Below are 12,995 nucleotides of genomic sequence, written 5' to 3'. Positions count from 1 at the left end.
GCAAAAGACTCTCCCTCTTTTTGCTTAGTATTGCACAAAGTAGTGATTGATATGTCTGTCTTTATGTTGTAGGAGAAATGTTGGATAAATGCCTTTGCTAGATCACCCCATGACTTAATACCAGGTGGGAGTTGGGAGAACCATTCCATAGCTTGATCACCTAAGCTTTGTGGGAATAATCTCATCAAATATGTCTCTTCTGCTGCTACCTCTATGCAAGTTGTAAAAAATTGTCTTATGTGTGCCTTAGGATCCCCTTTTCCTCTATACTTATCAAATTTAGGCGTCACAAAGTGTGTAGGAAAAGGAGGCATTGGAATGCTCTTGTCAAATGGATAAGGACATATGTCTCTCATTGTGTATGTTGGCTTTGGTGTATTTATGTCTTCCATTTTCTTTTGTAAGTCCCTGATTTGTTGCTCCAAATTGCTCTTAGGTGGAGATCGACTTCTTGGACCATACCCCATGCTTGAGGCATCAATTGGAGGAGGAGCATGTTGCATATATGGATGATATTGATCATACACATGTTCATATGGAGGAGGTCTATAATGATGCTGCGTATATGGACCACTTGGTATAGATGCATGTTGAGGAACACCATATCTATTTTGTGCATGTATACCATACTCCATAGGCATGTCATGTTCTAATGTGTTGCCCCCAAATTTGACACGGGGTTTCCTTGTGTCCAAATTTTGAGCATGCCTTTGAATATCCAATTGCTTTGGTGGTTGATCCTTAGCATGGGTATGTGATTGAGCATATCTGTCTGCATAAGACTTCCATAATGGTCTGCGAAGGTGAGTATCATATGCTTGACCATGTGTATGTGGGACCTCTGGTTTTTGAAACAAAGATGATGGTGATTCAAGCACCATATGTGGTCCTCTATTGCCTCCACTATTAGGCCTTCTTTGATTCATGTTGGAGTGAGGTTGTTGCAAAGGTCGATTTTCCATTATTTGAGACATGTCAAAATCATGAGGTATCTTGGCTCCACTTTGTGCCATCATTTGTAAGAAGTATTGTCTATCCCTCCTCATTATTTCCTCAACCAATCGATTGAAATGGGGATTCATAATGGATTCTTCCACATCTGCTGAATGTACGGAAAAGTTGTCCACATTGTCATTGTGTGTAGCATTGTTGTTTGTAGTGTCCATGTTCTCAACATTTGGAATGTTTCTATAGGCATTCATGTCAGGTAATGTAGTATGATTAGAATTGAAAAAGATATCATTCTCATACTCATAAGAACTCATGTTTGTGGACTCTTGAGCCTCTTTAGTTTCTCTCCTAGATTTTTGAAGACGAGTTTCAACCATGAACTAGGTATTGACCAAGATGTGTGAGACTAGATGAAAATGGAAAAAGTATGAAAGACCAAGAGTTGGATGGAATGTAAATGAATCTGAGGTGTACTTGCAATGTCCAAAGTGTAAGACCAAGTATGTATGTAGTAGAGTAGGTGTGACTTCCAAAGAGAGGATAGTTTCTCTTGATGAGGTAAGTTGACCTTGACTCTAAGTAAGACCAAATGAGACCCAAAGGTAAGAAACCTTGATGAGGGACCACTTAGCAAAGTGTTGTTGTATGTATTGTATTGACAAAGTATGATGAGGACAAGCAAGTGACCTTTTGACTCAAGTTTAGACAATTGTGAATGTAAAGTGAGATGTGAAGCAATGATGGACTTTGTGAGACCCAAAGACAGGTTGACTGCTAAATGAAACCCTGGAGAAATGACCTAGGAAGCTCAAGAATTCTGAAACTGACTGTGTTTGTTTGTTGGACTGTAACAGTTTTTCAATTCTGAACACAGACGCGCCTGTATACTTCACAGACGCGGTTTCCCGACACAGACGTGGCTCTGTTTAACACAGACGCGCTTCTAAGATTTTTTGCAAAGTGTAATGTTTATTCTGGGAACACAGACACGATTCTGCCCTTCACAGACGCGGTTATACAACACAGACGCTATTATGTCAGACACAGACGCGTTTCTGCAAAATTTGTGCAATTTTTTTCAATCTGTGAAGTTGTTTTGTTGTGACCAAATCTGACTGTTTGACTGTTTTTTGTGACAAGAGGACACAGTGTTGATGAATACCCAATGTTTGCAAGTGTCGACTCAAAATGACTCCAAGAAAAGTGTGTTGTTTGATGTAAAAATGTTTTGCATACACTTGAAGACACAAAAGACACAATGTTTTGTTGTTTGGTCTTGAATGTTTTGAATGTTTAAAATAAGTCAAGCACAATTCTTATGGCTGGCCAAGACAATAGTTGTTGATCCGATAGGGGTTTTACCCCCGAGGCTACACTATTCAGAGCGGATACTTAGATGCTTGACCTCACTGGCTCCACCCTCAGCACTCACTTCTTGGGTCAGCCAAGCATCAATCCCCACGAAAACTCCCCGTGGTGAACTTTGTATCTCTACTAAGAACCGTATGTGTGTGGGCCGCTACCAGAGGTCCGATCGCCTGCCCCAACAACTAGAAGGATTTGGGCTTCTAAAACAAAAAGGTGCTAGTAAGGGCATCCGCTCATGTGGCCATACATGCGACACTTTCAGTTCCGTAAATACAGAAGGCTCCCAGCCGGTAGGGGTTACGCCCTACAACTGATCAAATAAATTTGATCAAACGGGTTTATGGGGACACATAGTGTCGGTATGAACTAATCAACACACATTATCCATAGTTTTCACCATGAATATAGTTGTTTATAGTGGTTCGGAAGAGGTGGGTTTTCCTCGCTACCACTTGGATTGTTCTCTTCTCACTAGTAGTCCTAATGACCACATGGGAAGACAGGCCCTCTAAAGATTAAACAAAAAGAGCCTATTGCTCAAAACACAAAAGACAATGATTCAATTTTAGTGCACCAATTGAAATGTTTGCTAGTCTATGAAAACAAGGCACACAATAAAAATCCAAAAACCCTTGCCAAGGACCTGCAACAAAGAGTTGTTAGTAGTTTGGATTGTTTCAAATAATCACCCCTTCCTGCAAGCACACAAGTTAGGTAAATTTTAAATCCAAAAGACTTTGTGAAAATAGGGGCCTTCAAAAAAAGTGATTTTGCTTTCAAGACAAGCTGCACCAATTTCGTTAGCTAGATCTGAAAACGTTAGCTCAAAATAAACCAGATCTGAAACATTAAATGTAAGACAAAATGGCGAAAAATGAAAACCTAAATTTTTTATTTTTTATTTTTTATTTTGTTAACATAGATGCGATTTTACCTTACATAGACGCAATTCCACCCTACACAGACGTGATTCCACAACACAAACATGATTTAACACCTCACAAACGCGTTTCTGCAAAAAAAATGCAAAACAAAAAACCCTGCAAAGCACAGACGTGATTAAAATGATCACAGACGCGATTAAATTGCCCATAGATGCGATTCCACAACACAAACGCGTTTCTGCAAAAAAATGCAAAACAGAAAATCCTGCAAGACACAGACGCGATTAAAATGATCACAAACGTGATTAGATCTCACAGACGCGATTAACGTGCCCACAGACGCGCCTATAATGAAAACCTGCAATCTAGAAAATGAAAATACTGCCAGAAACACAGACGCGGTTTAGAGGTTCATAGACGCGATTCGAGAACACAGACGTGATCCGAAAGTGTACAGACGCGACAGAAAGCCAAAAACGTGATCCAAAAGTGCGTAGACGCGGGGAATATCAAAATGCTATCGAAAACATCAGATCTGCAACTTCAAAACACAAGATCTGCAACAAAAATGTTAAATACAAAAGGGACAAGAGTCCCACCGGGCATGCCAAAATGTATATGATGAAAATGGATAACAATAATAACGATATTGAAAGGCTAAATGAATTCAACCACAAAACCCTAGCCTAACAACAACAAAGATCCACCATAACATATGAAGATTACCTAAGACAATGCAAATCAAACAAAATCACAAAGATTATACCATCACATGTCCAATAGAGTTTGGATCTCCATTCTTCCTATCTCCATTGATCTTGTTTGATGTATTTGCTCTCAGATTTTATGTGCACAAGAGCTCAACAAAGAACGGAATGTAGTTGCAAGTAGGATCGTAGTGTAGTCAAGTCCTTAAGATCATTCATTAGGGTTTGATAATGAGGGAAGCATCTCCTTATATAGAAGACACAATATGAAATGGAGGGATAAGATTAAGAGGTGTAAAAGAAGGTCGACTATGATTAGAAGTAGGTAAAATAAATAATAAAATAATGAAAGGGGTAGGTAGTGTAGGAATTAAGAGATGAATGACATGTGTCATGGGTGGAAAAGGTTAATGAATTAATTAAATAAATAAAAATTTATTTAATTAATAGAAGAAGTGAGATCAATTAAATAAATAAGATATTTATTTAATTTAGGAAAAGGATAATTTAAATAAATAAATATATTTATTTAAATGAGAAATAAGGCTAGAAGAGAATAAATGAATTAATTAAATAAAGAAAGATTTATTTTATTTATAGAAGAATTAAGCTTAGATAATTAAATAAATAAAATATTTATTTAATTAGACATGACAATTTTAGGTGTCTACACCTGCAGTTGCAACACAAACACTCAATAGATCATTACAAGCATGGTTAGCAAATTGAAATCAAAAGAAATATAAATCATGACAAAGCGACCTAGTGCCTCCCAAGAGATGGGAGTGTGGATTTCCTCTCAAATCTGGATAAGCAATCCCATTGACTTGACTACACCTAGACGGAGGATTTGAAATGATATGATATGCAAGATAGATGAGATTGATTATGATATATTAATCCAAGAGTATAATTAGGCTAATGATATGCATGATTAAGCTATGATGATGATGATGCAATTAAGCTAGAATAGAGATTGATTAAGTTACAAGATTTAACAATTATGCTAGAAAACGATCAAATTAAGCTAGATCTAAGATGCAATTGCCTAAAATAATAATGCTTAAAAATGATATGCTAAAATGGATGTGCCTATAATAACAAATCCTAAAATGATATGAGATGGGATCCTTTGTGCTCCAAACTGGGGGATATTTATAGGATTTCCAAGGCTAGAGGTGAGGTGGCAGGAATCAATGGTCAAGATTAAGTTTTAAGATATCAAGGGTGAAATTGGAGGAGATTGGAGAAGAGGTTGGAGGGAGGGACACTTGTCATCTCTGTGGTGACAAGTGTCAAGGAGCCTTGCTCATAACAGGGCAAGTGTCCAAGGGAGGAGACATGTGGTATAAGTGCCATGTGTCTCAAGGGAAAAATATCCACAGCATAGGAAGTTAGGATAAGGAGGTTAGGATGAGGAAGTTAGGATAGGGCTAGTTAATCCTAGGGTTAGGTGGAATGGGTTAGGTTAGGTGGTTAGAAGTTAGGAGGCATGTGGCTAATTTGAATTTAAAAATTCAAATAATAGGAAAATGCTAAATAACTTTCAACAACTCATAAATTGATGTGTTTTAATTAATTAGGAGATTAGAAGAAATGAATTTAATGGAGGAGGATTAATTAATTCAGATTAATTAATCAAAGTGGACGATTGAAATGAACCTATTAAATAAATCCTTAGATTTATTAATAAGTAGATGAATGGAATAATTTAGTCAAATTTCTAATGAATTCAATTAAATTGGGAGGGGGGATTAATTAAATAATTGCTTATTTAACTAATTATCTTTAGATCATTTTTAGGTGTATACATTTTTCCCCTCTTTGAAGCAAGGTGTGATGGCCCGTTGATTCAAAGAATAATCTCATTTTGATGATGTTGATGTGATATGGTTCGATAGGATGCCCCAAACATTGATTTATAAATTGCAGTATGATGATGCCCCCTTGAGATATCAATTGAGATAATTGACCTTTGGAGTGTTTGGATCTTTGCGGAATTCATTTCCTGATTAGATGATTTGATTTCTGCAATGTTGATTGATGAAAGTGTGAGTTCTTTTTATCACAATGATGTGATTCTCGATGTGATGATTGATAGAGATTTATTGAATGGATAAGATTGATTATATTGATAAGATTGAGATCTAGTCTAGTTTTAGGAATGACACCTCACATATAAGACAAAGATGATCTAAGTGTCTGGTTTTAGGAACGATATATCCTGTATAAGACTTGATCAAAACGTCTAGTTTTAGGAAAGATACATCCTGTATAAGACTTGATAGAATGGATCAAATACGATGGATTGATAGAATTGATAAGATTGATTGGATAAAGAACTGATGTTTTGTTGATATCTTGTTGCAAGAAGAATCAGATATGCTGAAGTGGGTTCATTTGAGGGGGTAGCATAAGATTTTCGTTGTATCGACAATATATGGAGAGAGATGAGTCATTGTTTTGACTGTGTATACACCTATGATGATACATTGATAATTCATGTGATAGATTTTGGCCTTGGATAAGATGAGCTTTTGTGGTCCCAACAAGAATGAAATATAAATGAAAATGCAAAAATGCAAATGAAATGCAAAGCTATGATCTGACCAGTCACTGGGTTATTGCATTTTATCATCATTGAACTTTCTTTTTTAAATGTGGGAAGTGAGTGCAAACATCAATGGTATAATTGAACCATGATGACCTGAGCACTACTTTCCTAGATTTTGATATTGCAAGTTAGCACAAGCATCAAGGTATAATTAAACCAAAATGACCTGAGTGTTGCTTGCGTAAAACAAGCAATATTAACCATTTCTATATGCAAATCGGAAATGTCTTCAATGATACCCCGATACTCATGTACTGAGATAAATTTGCACATATTAATGATTAATTTACAGACAACAGTCAAGAAAAATATCATGTTCCTTCCTTGTTCCTCTAGTCAAAGACATCCTGGAGTCACTCAGAAATCATGATAGCGAAAATCAAGATATATTAAAGTTGAACCAAAGTGTTAAAATCATTATCCGAAAGATATCATCCATTGAAAAGTGTGTGTTGTGCTTAGACTGACATGTGATAGCTTTGATGGTTGACAATTTGATCTCGTGTTTAATGTTGGATGTGTCTCAATTTTTCATTTGACAAAAGTTGTCTAACTGTTGCTCTACTTGTTTGATTAAGCTCAAAACGATCGAATTTTTTTGCCCCCAGCTAGGTGCAGGATTTTGCCCCAAGCCTAGAAACAAACTTATTATGATATACCCAATGATCCAAACCATGGCGAAAAACTAGTTGTGATGCTCGCGTATGTACAAAGGCTTTATTATGGATATGAACAACGCTAATAAAAAATGAATGCAAGGGGAAGGATGCATGAACTAATAGATGTAAGAGCTGGCTGACAGATAGCGCCTATTGTCGGGATTTCACCATTTGTTTTTATTGCACTTTTTCTCATATTTGATTTTTTTAGTTTATTTTAGTTGTTTTTGCTATTTTTGATTTTTTCTGTTTTTCCACTATTTTGGGATTTTTCTGCTTTTCCACTGTTTTTGATTTTTTTGCTTTTCCACTATTTTTGGATTTTTCTGCTTTTCCACTATTTTTTATTTTTTCTACTTTTCCACTGTTTTGAGTTTTTATGCTTTTCCAATGTTTTTGGATTTTTATGCTTTTCCACTATTTTTGGATTTTTTTGTTTTTCCACTGTTTTTGGATTTTTTTGTTTTTCCACTGTTTTGGGATTTTTCTGCTTTTCCACTGTTTTATATTTTTTAGACATAAAACTTCTTCAGATGCATGCTATTGATGGGTTCTTCGAGTTAATCTTCATCTTGCATTGATAGCTAATATGCTGCTGATCCAAATACTGCTATGACCACAAACAAACCTAACGAGTTTGGTTCAAACTTCCCTTTCTTTTCTCGATTTGTCTGGTTGCGTGGATTTTCTTTTAGTATTAGTTCTCCAACTTGAAAGGCTCTTGGTTTAACCTTGTGATTATAATTGTGACACATTCATTGTTGATATACTTTTAAATGATCAAAGATATTTTGTCTTTGTTCATGGATCAATTCTAACTCTTGCAATCTAGATACTCGTTGTTCTTCATCTGGGATAAGGCCTTTTAATGATACTCGTAGAGAAGGTATCTCTACTTCGATTGGCAGTATTGCTTCTAATCCATAAACAAGAGAGAAAGGTGTGGCCCATATAGCAGGGTTCAATTGAATATGCCAATCTCTGCCAGCATCATTCACTGTCTTTTTGAGGATTTTTCATAATAGTCTTGTTTGATGCTTCTGCTTGCCTATTCCCTTGGGGATAGTAGGGTGTGGAGAATCTATGTTGGATCTTGAATTTCTCACAAAGCTCTTGTACATCTTGGTTCTTAAACGGTCGCCCATTATCAATGATAATGGTCATGGGTATGCCATAGCGACATATGATGTAGTTCAAGATAAATGCAACAATTTATTTTCTTGTGATATTGATGAGAGGTACTGCCTCAATCCATTTTGTGAGATATTATGTAGCTACAAGGATGAATTTGTGACCATTGGATGAAAGAGGATTTATCTTTCCTACTAGATCAAGACCCCATTAGCAGAAAGGCCAAGATGTTGCCAAAGAATGAAGTTCTTGTGCTGGTGCATGAATTAAATTTCCATGGACCTGACATTGTTTGCATGTTTTAGCTACCTGAAAATAATCTCGTTCTATAGTTGGCCAATTATATCCCAAGCATATGAGTTTTTTTGAAAGGGTAAGACCACTTGACTGAGTGCCACAAATGTCATTATGAACATCATTTAAGGCCTTCTCAGATTCTTCTTACTCGAAACATCTTAAGAGATTACCGTTCAAACCTCCTTTAAAAAGGGTATCTGCGAAAAGAGTATAATGGGAGGATTGGTGAATAAAGTTTATCTTTTGGTTCTTTGATAAGTCAGGGGGGAGGATATTATCTTTCAGGTATGTATAAGTTTGGCCATAGTGGAAGGAATCATGTCCAACAAAGTGACAGATAGTTTCGGAATCAGGACAATTATGAGCAGGGTAAAACAACTCTTCCACCAGGAATTCATAATGCTCTTGATTTTCCTGTGTTTGAAGTAGAGAAGCAAGTGTTGTCATGGCGTCTGCTGCTTTATTGTCATTCCTCAGAATCTTCTAAAAAGTTATTTCGACAAAGTATTTCTTGACATCATCAACCATCTTCTTATAAGGCATTAGCTTTTCATCTTTTGTTTGATAATCATCATTGATTTGATTGATGATGCTCTTAGAGTCTCCAAAGACTTGTAGCTGTGTAATGTTCCATTCTATAGCCATTTTGATTTCTGTGACCAAAGCTTCATATTTTGTTGTATTGTTAGTGCATGGAAAGCTTAATTTGTATGCTTTTGGAATAGCATGACCTTGTGGTGTAATGAATAGAATGCCTGCTCCCGATCCATGTTGTGTATATGATCCATCAAAATATAATTGTCATTTCTTTGTGGTCATTGTTAGGATATCAACATCAAGAAATTCAATGTGTAAAGGACAATCATCTGGAAGTGGTACCTCTGCTAGTTGGTTGGCAATGACTTGCCCTTTGATAGATTTTCTATCTACATATTCAATATCAAACTCACTTAGGATCATGACCCATTTTGCTAGTCTTTCTGTCAATGTCGTCTTGTTGAGCAAATACTTCAATGGATTTGATCCTCTGCAAAAAGGAGATTGTTAGGACAATGTAATGTCGAACACAAACAACAAGCAACAAAATCAGGCGTTAGTGTTTAGAAATCACAATTTAAACAATAGCCTAATCAAGCATATCAAGAGAGACACAACACATAAGATATAAAGCTTAATGAATCTAAGAAATCCAACTAGACATCTTCAAATGCCTTCCACCATGCTTGTAGCTTCTCCTCCCTTGTTCCTTTCCTCTCCAAGTTCCCAAATGAATGTAGCTCTCAGTAGCTTTTTGCACTATTTTTTTGGATATCTTATGGAGATTCAAGATTATAAAATAAGAGCTCATGAAAATGCAAACATGAACAAGCTAAAAAAATGAGATATTATCTAATCTAGTGTTAATTTTAGTCCAAAAGAGTAAATGTAAATGATTATGCTAAATGTTCTCTAAAATTCACTATAAGTTAGATGCATAAAAGTTTTCAGGATCTGGATTATGAAGAAATGAGCTCTATTTATAGGTAAAATGGAACAATGGAAGGTTGAGATTGAGTAATCTCAACAAGGCCCAGGATTGAAGGGTTTATGATCCATGTGAAGGCTTTCAATCCAATCCAAGGATAATAAATGTCAACAAGAGATGGGTTGAGAGGAGAGGGAATAAGCATTAAATGCTTGACATGACTTGAGGGTTAACTTGGGAGATAAGGTTAATGTTGAGTTGAAAGAATAAAGCCATTATCTAATAAATAATGTCTTTATCCAATCGATAAACTCTTGTCCAAGAGTTAGTGAGGATAACAATGGTCAAAGCAATAAATGCTTGAAGAGACACATGGGTTACATGAGGGTTGAGTTAGAGGTAAAGTCTCTAACCATGGGTGCAAGTGGATTTAACCATAAATGGTTATGTAAGAGCCATTAATGGTCATGTAAGAGCCATTAGTGGTTTGGAAGACTTTAGGGGTTAGCTTGTTGAACACAAAGCATTAAATGCTTTTCAAAGACTTTGAAGTCTTTGATAAGTGACTTCAAGTTGCTTAGGAATGTGACAATATTTAGGGGATGGATTAGGCTAATTAGGAATGATTAGAAAGTGGTTAGAAGAGTCTAGAAGGGGATTTAGGATTGCAAGTGGATTTGGTGGGTGAGAGAAAATAAGTTTTAAATTAAAATAAAATTAATTTATTTCAACTTGTGGTTGCGACTTGCATTTGTAGGAGAATGCAAGTGGGGGGAGTTTAATGATTTAAATAAATGTTTTAATTAATTTATTTAAAAGAGGAAAGGGGATTAAATTAAATAAATAGGATTTATTCATTTAATTGATTGTGAATTTGGTGTAATGAATTAATTAAGATAAATTGAATAATTTATTTTAATTAATAGGTGAATGTTTGAGGATGAATTAATTAAATGTTAATTTAATTAGTTGTTAACTAGTGGATTTATTAATCAAATAAATAATAAATATTTATTTAATTAAATGGACAAATTTATGTGACTACATTTGCCCCTCTTTGAGACGGTGTGGTTTATCGCGTCATTTCAAATAAAGAAAAATAGGTGAGAAGAAATATGCCCCTGAAATGTTAATTTAGTGGTTGGTATGTCCCTCGAGAGATGGGCCAATTTTTTTTGAAAAATTGGGTGATCTCTCGAAAAAGAACGAGAATTGGCGGGGAGGTCGAAGAGAAGAAAATATCAATAACGGTGAAAGAACGAGAGAAATATGGAGTGAATACGAAGAAACATCAATCCAGTGAGTAACCTTAGGTCCTACAAGAGATACAGTGTAAATGTGGTGTTTATGCTTTCAATTGATGCTATACAATTGATCAAAATTGGTTAGACAATCGGGTGCAATCAATAGAATTTCTCTGATCGAGTCAAAGCATGACAGTTGATGTCAGTTGTTCGCTTGGACAGGATAAAGCCTGAGTAAATGAATCAAAGTGACTTGTTGGTGACTTAGACAATTGATGTAATTGTCTGATGAAGTCAAGGTATATGAAGCATAATACTCGTTGAGACTTAGACAATTGATGTAATTGTCCGATATGATTGTGTTTGATGGGTTGATCAATTGATATTGTTAGCGTGGTAGGTTATTTGTGATGAATCATAGTAGCCCCGTTGAGACTAAGATCATTGTAATAAATGCATGTTGTAGTCTAGGTTTGTCATGATTGATTACTTGTTGAGATCTGAAGATACTTGATCAAAATATATGTTGATAGTCTAGGTGTGCGTGTGGTTGATGTACTTGTGCAGACAGGGTAACTTGCTTGATTGGGATGATTGAGGATGGAAAACACAACCCCTTATGTTAGAGATGGATGGTGATGAATGTGGCTTGATTGGATTGATGGGGCACGATGAAGGGATTATGATGATGTTGACAATCAAGATAGGGAGGGTGGGGGGGTTTGATGTTAGATATAATAAATGGAGGACCTATGACTCATTCTTATCGAAGAAGAAGAAAATAGAGTATGCATTGTGATGACTATGTATGAATGATATGCAGCTATATGAATGTATGGATGGATGGAATGCAACATAATGCAATATATACAGATGAGACAGAATGATGATCCATAGGGCTTTTATTTTTCATCATTGAGCATGGCAGTATCAATCTTGGACGAGGTAGTAGGAACCAAGTTTGGAGCATTGTACCTGTAAGAAAGCAACATAGATAAAGAATATGGACCCTCCATAATGGTTCATGCTCATATGGTTAAGGTATATGTTGTAGTCAGCAAGTCGTAGTGATCCATGACTGTATTTTACATAAGATCACGTAGCTTAGTGAGCTTCCCACATAGACACCATTAGGACATGCCCCAAAACTTTATTGGAATAATTCGTAGAAAATAAACAAGACAATACTTGGGAACCATCCCGGCTACTCTAATCACTTGTGGATATCCCAAAGTAGCGTAGGAACATTGTTGGCATTATGTGAACTGATATGAAGACATGATGACATTGTATGTTGTCATTGATGTCAATATGCTGAAGAGGAGAGAATTGGTATATGTGAGAACCGATATGTTACCAAGAACCAGTATATGTGAGAACCGGTATGTTACCAAGAATCGGTATATTACCAAGAATCGGTATATGTGAGAACCGGTATAACACTGTGAATCGGTATTTGTGCCAAAGTGAAGCAGTGTGTTTGCTTAAGGTGAACCGACATGTGGTTATGGGAACCGGCACATGGAAGCTTTGTATGACTACCGGTTGGTAGTATCAACTTCAGGGTTTCCGGTTGAAGTGCCTCAAGCCTGTATGACTCAATCGGTGACTTTGTGTGATGAGTTAGCATTGTAACGAAGAACAAATTGTGTTGCCACATTAGCTTTGTGTGCAT

The sequence above is a fragment of the Cryptomeria japonica genome, chromosome 9 (assembly GCF_030272615.1).
Source record: "Cryptomeria japonica chromosome 9, Sugi_1.0, whole genome shotgun sequence".
Lineage (NCBI taxonomy): Eukaryota > Viridiplantae > Streptophyta > Pinopsida > Cupressales > Cupressaceae > Cryptomeria > Cryptomeria japonica.
The sequence above is the reverse complement of the archived record's forward strand: the minus strand, read 5'-3'. Positions refer to the sequence as shown.